The sequence below is a fragment of the Lagopus leucura genome, unplaced genomic scaffold (assembly GCF_019238085.1).
Source record: "Lagopus leucura isolate 7727_CA_CO unplaced genomic scaffold, USGS_WTPT01 Super-Scaffold_739, whole genome shotgun sequence".
Classification (NCBI taxonomy): domain Eukaryota; kingdom Metazoa; phylum Chordata; class Aves; order Galliformes; family Phasianidae; genus Lagopus; species Lagopus leucura.
In genome coordinates, this window is record NW_024962255.1 from 15438384 (window position 1) to 15457454 (window position 19071).

The 19071-nt window shown below is 43.5% G+C and overlaps 1 protein-coding gene across 9 annotated transcripts in view; it reads left to right on the forward strand.

The window, feature by feature from the left end:
• Positions 1 to 19071, forward strand: part of USP54 (ubiquitin specific peptidase 54) — a 95711-nt gene that overhangs the window by 15028 nt on the left and 61612 nt on the right. For 3 of the 9 annotated variants that reach the window (XM_042862746.1, XM_042862753.1, XM_042862751.1), the window contains exon 1: positions 14484 to 14602. The exons of 2 other annotated variants lie outside the window; for them this stretch is intronic. The gene's annotated coding sequence lies outside the window, so the exon portion shown is untranslated. Of the gene's footprint in view, positions 1 to 5175; positions 5232 to 14481; positions 14603 to 15701; positions 15788 to 19071 lie in introns of those variants that run through there. 4 more of the 9 variants (XM_042862747.1, XM_042862754.1, XM_042862755.1 and 1 more) reach the window with 4 other exon arrangements.

The following is a 19071-nucleotide window of genomic DNA, read 5'->3' on the forward strand; positions in this document are numbered from 1 at the left end:
CATGACTGTGCCCAGTGGGTGGCTATTATTGATTGTCTGTCAGAATGAAATGCAGTATTGAATGGGGATCCAGCATGGTCTGCTGCATCTGTTCTTGTTCTGGTTCACTTCAGTGTTTTCATTAATGACCTTGGTGACAGAATAGAGTGTGCTTACCAAGTTTCACTAAAAAATGCCCCCAAACTTAAAGGGAAAGCAGATATATAGGGCATGAGTCCAAAATTTATTTGAAGAAAATTGAGACAAATAAAGAAGAGCAGATAAGTACTACTTGGTAACAGAAATTGTGAAATACGTGAATGCGGAGCAGGCAGCAAGGAAATAGGAGGCAACTCTGAAGTTCTTACCTTTGTGGGAGGGGATGCGTTGCATTAGGAGGGCTGAACGTGAATGTAGCATTTAAAACATAGAACAGTATCTTTTTATTACAGAGAAGACTTCAGTGGAAGCATTGTATCTGGTTTGGGCAAACCATTCAAGAAGGTAGAGCTCAGCTAACCGGAAGCAGAATCACCAAATTATTTATTGAATAAAATATATTTATTTTGTGAGTGTGGAAAATTGAGTTTAAAAAAGTTGACAAATAATTTGAATATGGGAGAAGGAGAGGTGTGCAAGCTCCAAGAAAAGAACTGGTGAGTGTAATTTTTTTCAGTGTGTATAAAGGCTGAGGGAGGAGATTTTGAGATGCAAGACCCTGAGAGGCAGGGCAAGACAAATTCACCTGAAAATTTCCAATTAGGTCTTGGGCAAGGAGCAAAAGATCCTGTTGCTAAAATAATTGTTGCTTCTCATAAGACATTTTCTTTAACTGCGTTTGGAATAACACTATTTTAAACCTGATCAATGCTAGATGTAGATATTTCTTGGCTGTTTTTCACGTTAGTGATTTTAAAAACTGAACATGTTATGAATGGAGGTGATTTACCAGAGACAGCACCCCCTAGGCACACCTATGATGAGGACAGCCTCCCTACTGCTGGTCCTTCTGCTTTTAAAGTCTTCTCCTAACTCAGCAGCCTTCACTTTGGTGTTGTTGGCTGTGTCTAGGTGCATCACACAAGATTTTCAGCTTTCTCTTCCTACACTGTGATCTTGAGAAGCATAGTTAATATGAACTTATATTTCATTCTCATTTTCATAATGACTTCAGTTGTCAGTGCAGCACTTTGGGGACTCAACATATAATTATCATAAGAAAACAAGGAGTGTACTATAGGTAATTGTTTTGTTTATAACATCATTCCCAATTTCCATTGCGAATTTCTCCACTGAGAAATGAGTGCAGCCTCGGTTACCTGAGGCTGTAACATGTGTTGTTAGCATACTTCAACTCTCTATTTGCATTATTATACCCTAGAACACACTTCTTTAATCATCACAGTTGGAAATTACCTTGCTTAGCAATTTTAGTTCCTATTTTCTCAAACAAAAATAAGTGATTGCATGAGTCAAAGCCAACAGCCTGTGTGCAGTGTAGCAAGCCAAACCTGACTTCTGTGCCTGAGAGTGGAATTTGCATCAGCTTCAAGCAATTTTTAATGGAGCTTTTTGTTTAAGTATGAAGTGAATTCCATCATTCCAGTGTTCCTTCTATTAACTCACTGTGTGTTGCTTTCAGTTAACTTTTTTTTGCATTTGTTTTTGTATTATTACTTCACTGCCATTTTGAGATGTTTTAGTGTGGGAACATGGAAGTTTTTACAGCTGGACAAGAGGTGAGGAGCGGCCTTTAAATGCAGGGGAGGTGTCTGATGTGGAAACTTTATGGGCCAAATGTCTCGTAACATCCTACAGAGTTTTTCCTTCTTTGCAAATCTTGCTTTTCAAGCTGGATGATTGTGTTCATGTTATCTCAAGGGAAGTTATAGCTAACACTGATAATTTAAATGTAGCTTTCTAGTTTCCCAACAAATACATGGGGAAGAGCACATAGATCTGTGCTTGTTTAGACTCTGGTCATATTTAAATGGCGTTCCTTTAAACTGTGAAAGCCAGACATTGTTACTCTTAAATTGAAAATTTAGAGCTAACCGTATGAATCTAGCAAATGATGTAGATACTCGGAATATATATCTTCCTTACTGTAACAAATGCAAGGTAGCACTGCTTATTGCTGATGGATTAAATTATCTTTCAAAGATATACCAAAAAATGCTGAAGTCTCTGGGATTACTCCAATAGTATGCTCTGGTTTAGGAAGGATGAGATGGCTATGTAGGAAGAATATATAATAGATACATATCATAGTATAGAAAATGACAAGAGGTTGCAACCTCATGGACTAGCTCTGAGCAGTACTGATGCTTTTGGATACAGATGGAAAAGCAGCATTTAGTGCAATTCGGAGGACCCGAGTGAGAAAGCTCAGGGCTTAGGAGCACAGCAACACTGCCAGGTTGTGCCAGCTCCCAGGGTCAGGCACGGGCAGCTCCTCCTGTGCCTGGCAGCCAGGAGCACTGCAGCAGCAGAGGGCTGCTGGTCATTGACTAGCCTTCTTAGTGCTGGGTTCTGCGGCAGGGAAAGACGAAGCTGAGCTGTGTGTGATGTGACCTAAGTACGCTATACAGCGCCTTTGGTCTGAGCAGTAGGCAGGGACCAAGAGAGGTTTGGAGCAACGGTGAAGGTTTGTTAGGACGTGGTACAGGACAGCTTAAAGTCTCTCTGCAGTGGTCAGTACAGCAAAGCTTTAATACCAGTTTAGACTTCCCACAGCATTTGCATCACAGAAGGGCGTTTCTCCTCTCAGATGCTGCGCAGCAACCTGGCATTTTTCTTTCTTTTTGTTAAATTGCAACACTAGGATACATAATAGAAGCTTTATTTGTAAGCATAATTAAAGTATGATGTTAACAAGACTCTGCAGAATTACAGTTCAAACTTGCAATTTAGTGAAGGCTCAAAATATCTGAAGTTTGAGTAATAGACTTCAACTGAGAGTGAAGGAAGGTCGACACTTAACAGCACAGTGGGCGTTGATACACTTCCAAAATGGGATGTGGCTTACCTTTATTGTAAGAATATTAATGCTTGATATTGATAGTTGATGGATGTGAAAAATGAGTCAGTAAATTTGTTAGATTCTTGTAGTTTCCTGGCTGTGACTGCTTCCTTGAGTGCAGACCACCATGCTGAATTGCACTGCTCTGTTACTGTTCACAGCGTGAGGGCTTGTTATGCACATAAACATGGACTCTGAGACAGATACACCCATGTTCAGTGTGGAGTTTGAACTGCCGCCTTGCAATTAAGGTAAATGGATTAGAAACCTAGCAGCTCGTGCTCTGAAATGACATCTACTTTTTTAGGCTACTGACATTTGGAATACTATCAATAATTAAAGTGGTTTTTTTTTTTGTTTTGTTTTGTTTTTTGTTTGTTTGTTTTTTTTTTGTTTTTTTTTGGGGGGGGAAATATACTTGAAAATAAAACCCCACTGAATGTTTACTGTTGATGTGTTGGAGAGTAAGATGCCAAATCGAAACTCACTAACGAGCAGCCAGCCCAGCTTTCAGTGAACATTGTTTCTTGTAATTATAGTGTAGATACAACTGATCATTCCATGTTGTTTCTCAGTTTTGAATGATAGATGAAAGATCAAAAAGCTTTTTTTTTTTTTTTTTTTAATTGTTTGAGACAAGAGAGCTGAGGATGATATCTGCTGGTTCTGAAAGTGTTTTAACATTTGCTGTTTACAGTCAATATCAATTCAATTAAGATGATTTAACCACTTAAAAAAATAGCATTAGCATATGTCAACATAAAACCATGGGAGCATGTAACTTCTGTCCAAGTGCAAGAGGAACATCTTTGATGTGAGGATATAACATAGTGTCCCAAAGTGTAGCTTGGCCAGCACTACTTGAAGGCCAGCGTTGATCTGGATAAGTGTAGCTATGACTGATGGTAGAACCAAATTAGTAGGGAGACTTCTGCAGAATCAAGGAATTGTTTGGAAATATTTTTTCTGTGTTAGTTGGCCACTGGGTGATGTTTTCTCCTGTTGTGGTTTTGTCTTTGACAAAATGTGTGAGAACTGGGGAGGTAAGGCACGTTGCTTGGTGCTTTGCTGGTGAGGTGTTGGAGCAGGCACAGCGGACTAGGTTTGCACAAAGCTGCCCTGGCTGCTGGAGGAGGTGGCAATTAATCCTGGGAGGCAGTCTGCTCCAGCAGTGCCATGCTAATTGTAGTGAAATTAAAATAATAACTTTAAAAAGTGACTAAATAGCTGCAGGTTGATAACAGTCAGCAATCTCTCCTTGGCGTGAGAGAGGCTAATGTGTTTTCATGATCAGGTATATTGCAATGCAACATTTTCTGTGCTAATTGGCAATAAAAAGGTGATGCAGTAAGGGGACTACTGGTTGTCTTCAGATTTGATTCTTGCATAGGAAACCTTTGTATCAGTAGCTGCCATTTCCCACTTCGTGTTCCGTGGCACGTGTCTCGGTGCTGGTTCTCAGGCTGTCGTCCTTTGGCACGTTTCTGTGATAGAGGTGATGGCTGAGCAGGGCGCGGCAAGAATGTGATTGGTTCTGGTTAGGGAAGGGTGCAGGAACAGCAGGTTGATTTGTGCCACTTACTGTTAGAGCGGTGCTCACGTGCCAGCTTGCGGCTGTGCGAGCCCGCAGTTGTCAGTTCTGTGCCATGCTGAGCTGGTTGATTCCTTCTGGAAGCAGCACAGTACCTGTCTGACATAGATGTGAGCGGTGTTTTCTGCTCGTGGCTCTACACCTGACCCTGACAGCATGCCAACAGGCGCTGCCTTTTGGGGGCATAAGGGAACAAGCGCCTTCAGTTGCTTCAAGAATCGCCGCTCTCGGGTGTGGTGTCAGAGAGGTGCGCCCGGCTTGAGGGTTTCCTTTCGAGGAAACGAGATAAAAAAGGGGAGGCGATGCATGCGGTATCCTGCCACCACCTCTCAGGTGTGCAGCCGCGCAGCCCCCAGCGAGCCGCCCGGGTGGCGGCGAGGAGCGCGCAGCGGGGCTTCCACTGCTCGACCTTTCCCGGCGCTGCGGGACTCGGGCGGAGCTTCGCGCAGCCGCGGGCCTTCACCCGAGCGGGCGCGGCCCCTTTAAGGCGCGACCTGCCCTGGGATCAGGTGCGCGGCCGGAGGGGTGACGTCACCCTGCCAGAGGCGGGGCTGAGGCTGCCGCTCCCGCGCTCCCCGCGCCGCGGGAAACGGCGGAGGCTGCGCACGTGTGCGCGGTGCGGCCGGGCCCGGCCCGTGGGTGAGAGCGCAGGGCCGTGAGAAGGAGCGCCGGCCGCAGAGGGGGCGGGCGGTGCGGCGGGAGGTGCCGGCGCCGGTGCGGCGGGAGATGCCGGTGTGGGGCGCGGTCCCGGAGGTGCTGAGCGCGGCGGGACCGGGTGCTGCGGCGGCGGGTGAACAAGGCGATGGAAGCCCTGGGGGGTGCGGGAGCTGTAAGGGGCGGGAGCGGGGCGGGAGGGCTCCTCTTGCGGGTCCGCTGCAGCCTGTGCTGGTTCTCGTGAACGGGTTTCTGCGGCATAGCGGCGTTGTGCTCGCTGCTATATAAGCCAGCGAATGATTTTCTCCTTCAGAAAACTACAGTGACAGAACGTGCTTTGTGCATGGCGCCTAATTATTTTTTTCTCTCTTTCTCTGAATGTTTACATATGTGTATGTACATATATATATATGTGTGTGTATATATGCATTTTCTTTGTACGGCCATACATAGCATTATACATTCTGTTTGCGTTTACCTGTTTGAACTGTTTCTGAGCTGGCTAAGCATATACTGGATACTGCCTTCACTGCTTCTGTTTTTCGTGGAGGCAATTATGCTGTGCACCTATTGCCCTTCACAACAGCGTGATTTTCCGTTGCACTTGTGATAATTTGGTAAATGAAGGCAGGGAAAATACAGGTGGCAGTAGTACCAGGAGGGCTGTAGGGCGGCTCACAGCTGCCTTCCCCCTGGTGCCGGTGATGAGATTGTGGCCACCTCCAAGAAGCAGATGATGGCTATGCCCCTGGTGGTGAGGTGGCAGTGCCTGAGCACATAAAGAAGTGATTCTGCTGGATCTGCCTGCACCTGGGAGCTGCATTAGTGAGGTGAAGGCAGAGCACTGGCTGTGGCCTTTGTTGTGGGTGTCTTTTTTTTTTTTTTCTTTGCAGTAAGGATAGAAAAGAAATCAAAATTGTTTTTAAACGTTTGTTTAATCTTTATGCTAAATAGACTTTCAGACTGCAGTTCTTATTTCTGCCTTATTCTGTTCACTTTACACCAGATATGTTAAAGTAGTCAGAAAGGACTATTAAAAGAAAAATTCCCACTCGAGAAATTTTGGATGCAGATAAGGTTAACAGAATGGCTTCTCATTTTCTTTTGTAACGTAAATCATAAAGTGAATCAGGACTTCCTCAGTTTTGTCTCTTGGCTAGCTGAAGGTCTCATTGGTATTCCTATGCTAACAGAGTAGACTGGGACTTCTCCTGAAGCCTTGAATTGGAAAGGCACAGGTCAGTTTTCCATGTTTTACCATACTGAGTTCATGTGTTAGCTTCCAAAGCAGACTTAATTGGAAGTCTATGGAACTGGATTCTGGAGTAGCTCTTCTTGAAAATAAAAAGACTTCCATGTATGGCTGTATGTAATTGTCATGGTGCCTGCCATTTTTAGTGTTGAATGTACACCTAGGAATTCATCTCTTCTGCAGGTTTCTTTCATCTTCTGCCTTGACAGTGTTTCAGTCTAATCAGTATGCAGCAGTTGTTTTTGCTGTCTATATATAGATGCTGATGTTCATACTTGGTATTCTGTTTTGCTCTTTGTAGCAGGCATCCTGCATGGGTATGGAGTCTGCATTGTCCCTGGTGACTTGTGTCAGCAGTGGGATTCTTTAAGGGACTAAGAATGTTAATGGAGCATGGTTTTAGATGAGTGAAGTCTTTCTGTTTGGGTATATTGGTGCATACTTGTGTTTTGTGTGCTCCTCGCATATGGGGGCAAGGAACTTCTGATGTTGGTCATAATGCTTTAGTGTTCAGTTAATACAACTTTTTTTTGCCCTGCTTATATAGAGAGTACTGATGTTCTGTCAGGAGCGGATTTGTATTCCGAAGAGAAGATGCAGCTTTAGGAAGCCAGACGAAGGTGAACAGCTAAGTCCTCCGGGGCACATCAGGATTAAGCTGCTGAGTTAAATCTGCTCAATTACTTTTCTACCTGAAAATCTCCTTAACTAGGTGTGTTTTATCACTGTAGCACCTATTATTATGATGGATGTGGCTTTCTGTGGAATTTTGGTGAGCGGCTCATTGTTTCTTCTAGAGGGAGTCAGCTGTTTCTGTCCTCCCTGAAATTGCTGCTTTAATGCTTGGTGATATTTCACTATCTCAGGCCACTTTCATTTCGCTAGCTCTGAAACAAACTTGCCTGTATGTGATTGTATATATAATTGGAAAAGTCACTGGATTCTAGGCTTCTGCAGCAGTGTTTGTAGATGTGAGCAAATTAAAGGAATAGTGGCAGTTCTGATGGAATATAGAAAATGCTTCAAGGTGGAAAGAAAGGTAATTAAAGAAATGCTGTTGCTTCTCTTTATAGTAGCTATTTATTTGGGGTTTTTTTGTTTGTTTGTTTGTTTTTTTTCTTTTTTAAATAGAGGAATCATTTTAATAAATTGCAGATTTAAAATTGGTTTTAAAGTATTTTTATGTATTTAATATATATATTCATTGATTAGGGTGATTCCTGAAATTGCCTGTGTCGTGGACTTTTGTTTTCCGCCCATCGATATCATGATATGGATTTTAGTGCTCTTGGGAGTTCTGTGCTATACATCCCAACTGCATGTCAATCTGCCACGGTTCAACTGTAGGACAGACTAAAAATAAGACACAGGAAAATAATTAGGGCAGGAAATTTAAAATGATACAAGATAAAATGTTGTGAGTCTCCTTACATTCTTCATAACCACAGTTTTGTGATCTTCTTTTTTCTGTTGCTAAATTGATACAAAAGTAAACTAGCAAAGCCTACAAACTAAAGTATCAAAGAAGACAAATTAATGTGAACAAGGAGAATTTGCTGGTGGTTGTATGGACATAACTAAGTTTCCAAAGTGAATTTTCCACCTCCAACCTGTCATCTTCTTTTCTGTCAGATGAGAGCTTGGAAGCATCACTTAAGTTGATGCAGGTGCTGAAGCAATCTTGCATAATTGTCTTTAAGACGTTTTGCAAGCTTCAGTCAAGCAGCACACGATTGCAGAGGTCTTAGTATAGAAAGGATTATAGTCTGGGTGTCATAGGTTTTTGTCACAAACTTCTTTAATGATTGGGAAAAGTAGATACGGAGTGATTGCTTCAGTTACACTGATCTGCGCCATGTCTGCTTTATGTGAGGAAAGTTACTTTCCTGATTCTTGACTTGGTCAAACTGTAAGTAAATTCTTGAATGTCTCAGGGTTGCGTTTTAAGCCACAGTAGATTCCTTTTCACAGAATCACAGAATGGCCAGGTTTGGAAGGGATGCCAAGGATCATGAATCTCCAACCTTCCTGCCACATGCAGGGCCACCAACCTCCCCATTTAATAGTAGACCAGGCTGCCCAGGCCCCCATCCAAACTGGCCTTGAACACCTCCAGGGGGACGGGGCATCCACAACCTTTTATGAGATAACAGATGTTATGCTATGTCTTGTGGGCCATAAACCAGCCATTTTTATCTGTTTTACCTGTGCAGGCAACAGCGGACCTGTCTGTGGCTTTGGAGCGGCCCAGAATCGCACTCGTTTGAAGGATTTGTGTTTTGATCGAGAAGCAATAAAGGCTTGGTTAACAGGCATCTGTAGCTTTGCGCATTGCTGGTAGTCAGGAAGGCCTTTTACCTTCTCTTTTTTGGTAGGGTGTTTATGAACTGCTGCTTTGGATCTGATTCATGTACTGAGGTGGAAATCACAAAACCCAGGCTGGATTTGTGCAACACCTGTGTTTTGCTGCCACTCAGAATAAGCACATAATAGAGTTGCTCTTCTTGTGCCAACAAGAATGCAGTTATCTGTGGTATTTGTGGGGTCCCTTTTTGATGCAGAGTGAGTTTGGTTGCTGCCAGTGTTTCTCTAAGCTCTGACTGTTGGTGGCCTCTCACACCTCCCTGTGCTGCAGCTACTGTGAAGCACTGAGTCACTGCCAAAAGGAAGGCTGGGATCAGTGAGTACCTCTCCACCTTCCAAAAATATGTAAGAAAGAAGACACGTGGAGAAGGTGGACTGTATGCAAGCTGTTTTTACATTTAGGATTGTAAATGGGCCAGATTCATTTATCAAACCTTAAGCTTTCACCATGGAATCACAGTAATAGTGCTCTTGCTAGCCAGTGACCGGACTTCGTACGCTGAGGAATTATTTCAGTTTTGTGCTCTCAGGAAGGTTTTTAAAGCCAGTTGAGATTTTGATTTAGACTACAGGCTGTTCTTCAAATAATGTAACTGGCGCTGCCATGCTCAGGCGTCCTGCACAAATACTTCTAGGGCTACACGGAGAGCACTGAAGAGCAGATCTGAGGAAAATCTCCTCTGGGCTGTTTTGTTCCCACTGGATGCTTTCCCTGGCCCTGCTGCTCTGGCCCTGTGGGGCTGCTTAGGAGTGGGCTGTGTGAGGGCTGGGGTGAGCAGCTGGGAGCCTGAAGGAAGGTGGAGTGGCATCAACGGTATGGACGTGTGTTAACCAGGCTATGTAGAACACATGGTCTTGAAAACTCTGATTCCTTGTTCATAACTGCCAAAGAAATTCTATGTTTGATTCATTAGAAATACTGAGAAACAGTAAAGGAGCTCTTAGCTCATCTTGTAATTTACAAGTGACTTTAATAGCTCTAGGTAATTTGATTTTTCCTAAAAGAATTGCTCAGATGACAAGGAAGAAAGCAGGATGGATTCTCGTTAGTTCATCAGCACCTCCGTTGGCTTGCAGGCTGTGTCTGACAGAGTATTTTATGCCCTGCTTTTTCTTTTTTTTTCCCTCCAGACGGTTCTGAAGCAGTTGTCCTGCCATGTGGAGGAGGTCAGCTGAGTACAGCATATGTGTTTGCCTAATATTTTTTTAACACGTTGCCCTAAAGTTTGTTAGACTGTTATTAGGGGTTTTTTTTGTTGTTGGTCTTTTCCCCTCTTGAGAACTGCAACTGAAGTGGGGAGCAGTAGCTGCGCTCCTCAGCCAGCCTTCCCCTCAACCCTCCAGAAGGCATTTAAAATTTGTTGGTGGTCACTGCTGCGTGTCCTCAGAATTAACTACTTTGACCTCAACATTTTTCCAATGAAGGGGATAATCAGACTTACTGAAATTCCAGGAGATACATGTTGGAAGTAAAAACAAACAGACAAAACCCACTGGCTTGCTTACGACAAGGAAGCTAGGAAAGATTAACTGAGGGTTTCATTTACAGTGGTTATTCTGACCTGGTCTTCCCTACAGTGCAGCAAAGTGCTTATCTGCCACAGCTCTGCTATGGCTGTGTTAATCCTTCAGGAAAGGGCTCCCAGGAGGCTCCCCTCACTCAGGTGGTGCCACGCTGTCTTGCCCTGCGAGGGTAGCTAATGGGGCTGGGCTGTGGCTCAGGGCTCCATGCACTGAAAGCACGAGGCTGGGGAAAGCCAACAGATGGACAGTCTGGTGTATCTCACAGTTGTGTGAGGCCGCACCTTCAGTATGATTGCCATGCAGGCATCTGAATGTAGGTTGAGGGGCAACTTTGCTGTTTACGTAAGGAAATCTGTCTTCAGGCCAATGCTTTCCATTGCTTTTCTGAATTCTTTCTTTCAATGGCTTTTCTGAATTCTGAGTGAGCTAGATGATGGAAAAAGTGATCTTGGACAGAATATTTGTTTTTTGCCAGTTGTTCTTTCTGTACTAGCTGTTTCATGGGCTGCCAGCACAAGCATTAAGGAAGCAGAAGGGGCACATGATGGGAGCGGGCCCGCCCTGGAAGCAGCTGTTAGGTTGGCACAGTTGTGTCATAAAACACACTAAGTTACCTATGCAAGGAATTAAAACTTGGTACCATTGCTTTGGTAGCGAAGGTGGTAGGAGAAGCCACCCCATCTGCTGTTTCTCTGTCGTTGTACCCCATGCAGTTTTCTAGTCTTGGTTGTGCCAGTTAAAACTGCTTACTGTAGGACTCCTCTGAATTTTGAATTACTGAAGCTATGAAAACAGCCCCCTTTGTTGTTTTATCTTCTTTTTATTTTTAACCCAGATTGATCTCGTGAAGCAGTTTGTCATGTGGTCTTACACAGGCTGCCATCTGCAGAACAGAGCAGTGCATGAGAACAGAAGCGAGCAGGCTGTGAAAGGAGGACAGGAACCATCTCAGTCAAAAACTGCATTTTCAGTGTGGCATGGCAATCACCCCAAATCATTTGTTCCTGACAAATTTCTCCATGTAGATACATTAATGTTGTTTAAATTACACTGCATGTGCTGACATTTAAAGCTCTGAGGGGGATTGCTATGGTGGAAAGCTATTCAGGGGTGAAGGGAACGGCTAGTGTCATCTTTACTTGTAGAAAGCTGCGTGATCTGCGATGGCAGGAGCAAGCTGAAATCATATGACTTTGCTGATGTTGAACTGTTTTCAGTATTAAGAGTGGTTACTTCAGCTCTGTCATCTGTACTTTGGTTCTTCAGATTAATTTTTTAAACATATGCTTTTCTCACTTTCTTAGACAGTGTCTGTTTATCTTGCCAACTGTGAATGTGTTCTGTAGGCATACATGCTGGTAGATAGGGTTGTCTGCAAATATGTTTGCTCCTCAGATTACTGATCTTTAAAGCAAAACAAAAGCAAGGAATGGAAAGAAAGAGTCCTTGTTTGTTTCTGTTGCTTTATCATCTTGCCTGGTTTTCTTGCCTTGATTCAGTCAAAGGCAACTGTGGATAACTGCATAATTGCTAGCGTTGCTATTAGCTCTTTGTAGCCCTAAGGGCAGCTGTGCTTGACCAGAGATGTTTGGGAGTTGCTTATATTATCCTAATTTGGGTGAAATGATGATGTTGGAGGAGTGGAAACACTTATTTTTTTTCCTTCCTATTTTATGCAGAAATGTGGTAATTGCTGTTAATTCTTTCTTAGTTTGGTGGGAGTGAGTCAGATGCTTAGCTTGTGTGTTTGGCACAGCCCTTCTGTAAGCTCAGCAGTGCTCTTGTGTCTCTGCTCAGGACGTGTTCCTTGGCTTCTTGCTGCCCCAGCTGTTTACTCTTTGGTGGCAGGGAGTGGAGCCTTGTTTTCTGCCTGGTGCAGCGGGACTTTTTCTAGTACAAAAATCCCTACCTCTCCTTTAACGCTGTGTGAGTTCTAAACCTTTAGTTTAGTTGTAGAACTTGCTTTAAAAAAGAGCTTCTATTAATGCTTTCTTTGGTCACTAAGTGTTGAAGAGCTGGGGATAGTTTAGACAGGTAACTGCTGGTTCCTGCTATCCATGTGCTGCAGGACAGGGAGTAAAAGCAGGTGTTTGGAATAGCCACAATTTGATCTACAGCTCCAGCTGTTACTTGAGTATGTTTGGTCACTTGAAGAATTTTAGTAAAAAGCTGAGAAGGGAGTTCCGAAATGATGGGAACTGAGGCTGAAACAAATTTGTAAAGGATTGTACCACCAACCCCTTACTATGACTGATTTCAGTGCTCTTGAACAGGACTGTTGGCCCACTTCTCAGCAAGGAAATGGGCAGTCACGTGGGTCCTCGTGTGCCTGAGGAGGAATAGGCAAATGCTTCCTCCGGCAGGGTAACAAGGAGGAAAGGGAACATAGAGACCAGTGTTTTCTTGGCAAGGACGCTTGCCAACTGAAGGTCATTGAGCCCTGGACATAGTGCCTCTTAAACAGATGGGTTGCTAACTGCTGGTAAGACTTATACTGGTATTTGAAAGGACACCTGCGGGTCCAAGTAATGATGCAGGATGCCTGGGAGACTCTGTCATTCTTCACAAATGATAAAAGTGAGGACCGACATATTGCCCTTGCCTGAAAAAGGTCTGCACTGGTATTGTGGACTGCATTGTGGTCTGTCATCATTAAAAGAAGCTGAGGAAAGAGTGCTGTGGAGTTAACATGCTATTTTAACCATGTGTGGCTGTAGGACAGATTTGGAGCCCAGCATGATTAGTCAATACTGCACTGTGTTGGGTTTTTTTTTTTTTTTTCACAATTCTGCTACTGTTAGGATGCTTTAAAAAATGATTTGATCCAAGATTAGCATACACGTGTCACAGAACACCAATGTCACAAGGTAAAATACAACTTAGTGTTATGCTTTATGCATTTTTTTCCTTTCTTGCTCTTACTCCTGTTTCTATCTGACCAAAACTACCTTATATTGGACAGACATGGTTAAAACTTGGCTCAGCCCCTTCTGTCCTGCAAGACTGGGTTATTTTTAAGGCAGAAGAATTTAATTGTATTCTAACTGCTTCCTTTTTACATTGTTTGTTTCTATTAGGTAAATGGTCCCGGTGGGGATAGTATCTTCAGTACCTTGTATGGTCCAAAACATTATTATATTTCAATCTGATTCTGTTTGTTAGCATTACATTGTGCTAGAACAGAAAGACAATGGGGTGCATTGTTTTTCATAACATAACCAGAGTTTTCTTTCAAGTTATTTTGGTCTTGGCTATACGCTGTAACTCCCCCTGTCTGCACTGTGAATGCGACCGTGTTGGAGGAAGAAATTGATGCTGAGTGTGGATGGCACTGCTGTCCCAGGAGCTGTGCTGTGAGAGTATGAGAATAACTGTAGTAGTGCTGCTTTGAAGCTGAAATAACTGAGCTTATGACAGGCTCAGGGATTGGAAACTATTTCTCTGGACAAGATTTTTTTTCCTCTTGATTGGCATCACGGGCTTAGAGATACACAGGATGATTCCAGGAATTGTCCTACAGTAATCGTTCTTTGAAAAACTGATTTTATGTTTGTGTTGCAGCCACAGCACTCTAAACCAGGAGATCAAAACTGATGCAATCTTTTTAAGTCCTCTCATTTGTTCTGTTCGGTGCTTACATGTCATTCCTGGATATCAACCCCTCCCATGAGACAACATCCTTCGTGTTTAACTAAACAACTGGGAGAAACCACTCCAGTTTGCTTGTCCCACTCTTAGGAGATGAGCCCTGCCTTGCAATGTAAAAAGAGGTACTTTGTTGCAGCCCGGCTTTCCTGCCTCCCCAAACTGGGTCCCTTTTCTGAAAGGTCTTAGGCACTTTCCTCTCTTTGGTTGCCCTTTTTCCCAAGTAAGTTGTTGGTAAGCAGGATCGGCCTGTCTGGCCTTATCTCTGTTGGCAGAGCTGCCTGCCTGGTAGGTGGCAGCGGGGGGCAGTGCTTCTCAGATTAGGCTTTCCTGTGTTAAGGGAGGCCCTTGGTTTTTGAACAGCTTCCTATTGTTTGCATCTGCAGGTCGTCCCCTCCCACACTCTTCCAGTTCTTTCCTCCTCCCCTAAATAATGTTTCCATGCCATAGCATTACTCAGAGCAATTTCTCTAACAGAATGTCCTCTGAGAGTTTTTTCAGCCTGCTCTGATCTCCAGCTTTTGTTGCAATACTGATGCAGAGTTTATGCAATAGAAACTGGCTCCTAAAGGTAGGTCCTAGTAATTTTTAAGTCAGTTGTTTGAATTCAATGTTGCCACTGTTGTGACAGTATTTTTATTTTTTAAATAAAATCTGAGTTCTCACAGGAGTTCAGTACCTTGTAATGAAAGGTAGAAAATGTTACTTTTCAGTATGTGTTGTCCTTGTTTCAAAGCTGCAAAGAAATAGTGTTGCTTCAGTTTGTTCTTAATCTACTTTTGCATGCTTAGTTTCTCCTTTATTACACTGTTTCATGTGTGTACATGTTATATATGTTCTTCTGCCTGTCTGAAATTCACTTTCCAAGCCACAAGCTTCCTTCTGTCAGTCATACCAGAGCTGCTACTGACTGCTGGTATCCATGATGAGTGCAGAGATGAAGCCAGTCAGAATCTCTTCTCACCTTGATATTTGTGCAGCAGCCAAAGGGGTTACTGACAATTCATTTTCCATCCTTGTTGTTTTATAGTATACTGTATTAGAATCTCTTAGGACTGCTTTTTTTTTTTTTTTACATGATAGGGATGCAGCGTTGTTTCCTTCTACTCATTACCTTGAATTCTATTTGAAAGAAAGATGATGATGAAATTAGGTATAACATGTATGTAGGGCTTTAAAAATTACTTATAACATTTTCACTTGAGAAAGTAGGGACATGTTTTGGCTGGTTTCCTGATTCCCTGCCTTTTGTAAAGTGTTCTGTTTCCAAAATAAATAGTAATTATTGGGTGAATTTTGGCATGGTACTGTAACTTGTAACTTCTATAGCTCTCACTGCTGCAGCTTAGCATGAAGTCCGTCTTTGTTTAAATCTGTAAATGTGGGGAAATCACAAACTGTTAATGTGCATTTGGTGATAGTAAACAGAGGCTTGAATTCCACTGAATGATAAATCCAGTTCTAGAATCTGCCACCAGAAAAAAAAAAAAAAAGGAAAACAGAAAAAAAAAAAATCAACATATCATCTCCGTTGCTCGTCATTCTGTGTGATAAACACATTCTACCTGTTCAAGTGCTTTCCAGATTTTTTTGAAGGAATATCTTTTCTGTGATCTCTGCATGTTCTAGTATCTGAGATGGGACGTAGCTTTAGATGGAACTCAGCTGGGTGTGTGTGCAGCTGATGCAGAGCTGGGAGGAAACCTGTGCTCCTGCCTTGCTGTTTGCTTCTCCTGTCCCCAGGTCTGATTTCTTGGTAAGTTAATTCAGCTCACTAAACTAGCAGGAAATATGGCAAGCCCTTCTCCTCTCCTTTTCCCATCCCCCCACGTACTAATTTTGTGAGCTGGATTTGCTCCTGTGGGCCAAAGGGCAGGGATGTTGACAGGCTGCGTGAGAGCACTGGGATGGGGAGGAAAGTGTCCTCCCTGCTTTGGTGGCAGTTTGATTTCTGGTTCATTTGTATGTGTAAAATGTCACCCTCAGAAATTGCCCGTCCTCCCACTGATAGCAAGAGCACTGCATGATGACCTCTGTCTGGCTCACTGTACAGGAAGGCAGGCATGAACTTGTGCTTGATGCAAGGTCAGATTTTTGTTGCCTGGTATCTGCTGAATGTGGAATGCTCCTGAGAGCAGGACAGAGGGATGGCCCAGCCCAGCTGATAATTTGCAAGCTGAAACAAACATGCTGGGAAGCTGCTTGTATTCATCTGCTATTAGAAGGTTCAGGGGGTCTTTCTTGCTAGCGTGCTGTACATCGTGGGAGGTCTGGAAGCCTTGGGAACCTGTTTGCTGCTATTTATGTCTTTTTTTTTCTTAGCCAGAAATTACAAAAAACGTTCACTTCAAGAATCTCATGTTTTAATTTCAATGCATTGTGGACATGGTGTTTTATTTCCTGAAGTTGTTCATTTGTAACACAGTTAAGACCTACAGGCTCAAGTCACTGATCAGTGTTTTGTGTCTTACAAAACAAAGCAAGCTAAGCGCAGTTAAGAGAGTTCCTGGTGTAAGGCCAGAGAAACATGATAAACAGCTCGAGGAGAAAAGGAAACATACTGTGGTGGCTGTCAGGATGAACAATGGTTCTGGCACACCTGCTGCCTAACCACTGAGCTTTTCTATGCTTGGCAGGAAAGGAACGATTTGGAGGATAACAGAATGATTTTGTAAATGTTTTTGGTATGTTTCCATCTTCTCCTAGGGAGATACAACAGGAGCCATTGCATTAAAACATAATGTCTGGTGCAGGCTGTTGTCATCAACACGGGGGCAAGATTTACTACTGTGCTTAGAAATGGGCATGTCAAGGTTGTGCTAGACTTAAAGGCCATTAGAAGTGAATGCAGGAAGAGTGGGGCACAGGAGAGTGGAATATTTCATTGAGTGAGAGCAAGTTATGCTCATGTTGTGCTTCTGAATAAATAGAAGCAAACTACTTTTATGCAAGAGGAATAGTAGAATTTGAGTAATTGGGGAGCAAAATGAAGGGAGCTGAAACAAAAGCTTGTGTGGGAACATGCTGGAGTAGGACATGGTTTTCAGCTCCACTAAGAGCCAAGTGATGTTAATCGGTTGCTGTTACTCCTGGGAATAGTCACAGATGTGAGCTGTGAGATTACTTCTTCCAGAGGCTTGTGTGTCGGAGCTGTGCTGTTTCACACATTTTCCAGTTTCATCTTTTTCAGATTTTCATGTTTTGGATAGTAAGAATGTTTTGACTGATCTGTTAATGCATGTGTAATTTCACATTTTTCTTCAAACTTCAAATTTAAACCAGCTCTTTGTTCCAAAAGATTTGTATTTTGGTTCCTGTCCTAATCAGTGAGTACCTGGATCACCACAGTGTATTGCAATTGAGGAACTTGAGGGAAATGGGGGAAAAAAGTGGGGAAGAATTTCCCCCAAGCCAGTAGAGAAAACATACCCAGCATCACACATTTTTGGATTAAGCTCAGAATAACTCTGCTTCAAATGCAGTAACTTCATCCTGATTCACCAGAAGTGTAAGATTTTTCCAGGTCAGCCACTTGGTTGCGTGTGCATGCACATGTGTGTATGATTTATTAATCAGAGGAAGGATGCACAGGCTCTTAATCTGGACTGAATCTTATTTTTTTTCCTGTTTCCCTTACAGGTGTGTGTAGGGAAGAGGGATATGTTGTAATTCTGGTTAAGCAATGGATAATAATAATATTAAGTAGCAGTATGTCTGAACACATTCTTCTAATATTGAAAGAGAATATGGTATCTGGGATTTCCCAACAAAGCATTTCTTGTGGCGTAATGCAGTGACTGAAAGTATCACAGTATGTTGACGCCTTCTCAGTAAGGATAGCTGTTGTGTTGCCTTTCCACATGTCAGATAATAGTTCTGTGAAGGCTGCTTATTCCAAGGGAGAGGACTTGCAGGACAAAATCTGGTTATGCTTTTTTGCCGTCTTGCTGGTGTTCTGGATCTGTGCTTGTTTTTGTACCAAGCTGCTAATCTTCCTCACACCCTGTTCGTGTGAGAGTTGTGTCCCTTCAGCAGCTTTCTGTGTTGCCAGTGTATTGTCTGGAGATTTCTGGGGAAAACAAGTTGCATTGTTCTGTGTAAGAATGCTTGGAGACCTGGGCCTGGAGCGCATTGACTGCTCTTGCTCTGACAGGATTTAGCAGGAGGAGATGTGGGCAGCGTGAGGTTGGGCTGTAAGGCAGAGGGCCCGGCTCTGGGCAGCCTTCCTGGGGGCTGTGGGGAGAGGCAGGCCCTGCAAACCGCCGTGGGTTGCTCTAGCAGGAAATAGGGTCCTCCTCTGCAGGTTTGAGGTGCCTGAGTCTTCTCCTGTGGAGGGCCCCCTAAAAGGTTTTACTGTCAGGAAAGATCAATTTTGATTTAAGTAAGAACTAGGTATTAAGCTAGTGGTTTTTAAAGGTGGACATTCCTGAGAACTAGGGAAGGCAAAACAGAGCTGTGCTTGTGTGCTGCTTTCCTGTTGCCTGCTGTGATTCTGCTTCCCGGTCTGTCAGTCACTGGGGGCCTCATAAGTTTGGCAGAAATTGTGTTGTGTCTGAGGCCAACTTGGGCCTCTCTGGTTTGTAGTACCTGCGGGCCCTGGAGCAGCCACCTCCATGGCATCTTCCCAAGGAGGGACAGGGCTATATCCATGCCCCTGAGGGTGCTGAATGGCACAGCCATGCTCTTGCAGGGCTTCGGGGATCTCAGGTATAGTCAGAAGCAAGAAAGTAAACTCTTATGTGAACAGTCTCATCCAGAGACCAGCAAGATCCCCATCCCTTGCTGTGTGTGATGGAGCAGAAGAGCCCTTCAAGCTGCTGTCACTGCTTTGTCTGAGCCCTTTCCCCGTAGTGTCTCTGTTTCAGCCCCTGGCTTCGTTCCCTGGGGTGCTGTGGAGGAGCACAAGACATCAATTTAGGCTGGGTGCTTCACTCTACAAGGGCAAAAAAAGATGAACTCAGCGCTTAGTCCTAGAATGGTATGATATTCTGTGCTTTCTAAATGTCACATGCTCTGGGTTGTACTAAGCTAGAAACAGGT